We start from the raw sequence: 812 nt of genomic DNA, 5'->3' as shown, positions 1-812 counted from the left end.
CTGTGTATTCCTGCCACCTCTTCTTAATACCTTCTGCTTCTGTTAGGTCCATACCATTTCTGTCCTTTATCGAGCCCATCTTTGCATGAAATGTTCCCTTGGTATCTCTAATTTTCTGGAAGAGATCTCTAGTCTTTCCCATTCTGTTGTTTTCCTCTATTTCTTTGCATTGATCGCTGAGAAAGGCTTTCTTATCTCTCCTTGCTATTCTTTGGAACTCTGCATTCAGATGCTTATATCTTTCCTTTTCTCCTTTGCTTTTCGCTTCTCTTCTTTTCACAGATATTTGTAAGGCCTCCCAGACAGCCATTTTGCTTTTTTGCATTTCTTTTCCATGGGGATGGTCTTGATCCCTGTCTCCTGTACAATGTCACGAACCTCATTCCATAGTTCATCAGGCACTCTATCATACCTGAATGGTCTAGTGGTTTTCCTACTTTCTTCAATTTAAGTCTGAATTTGGTAATAAGGAGTTCATGATCTGAGCTACAGTCAGCTCCTGGTCTTGTTTTTGTTGACTGTATAGAGCTTCTCCATCTTTGGCTGCAAAGAATATAATCAATCTGATTTCAGTGTTGACCATCTGGTGATGTCCATGTGTAGAGTCTTCTCTTGTGTTGTTGGAAGAGGGTGTTTGCTATGACCGTGCATTTTCTTGGCAAAACTCTATTAGTCTTTGCCCTGCTTCATTTCATATTCCAAGGCCAAATTTGCCAGGTATTTCTTGACTTCCTACTTTTGCATTCCAGTCCCCTACAATGAAAAGGACATCTTTTTTGGGTGTTAGTTCTAAAAGGTTTTGTAGGTCTTCA

Source organism: Bison bison, unplaced genomic scaffold (assembly GCF_000754665.1).
Source record: "Bison bison bison isolate TAMUID 2011002044 unplaced genomic scaffold, Bison_UMD1.0 scf7180017864167, whole genome shotgun sequence".
In the NCBI taxonomy this organism is placed as follows: domain Eukaryota; kingdom Metazoa; phylum Chordata; class Mammalia; order Artiodactyla; family Bovidae; genus Bison; species Bison bison.
Note: the sequence above shows the minus strand (reverse complement) of the source record.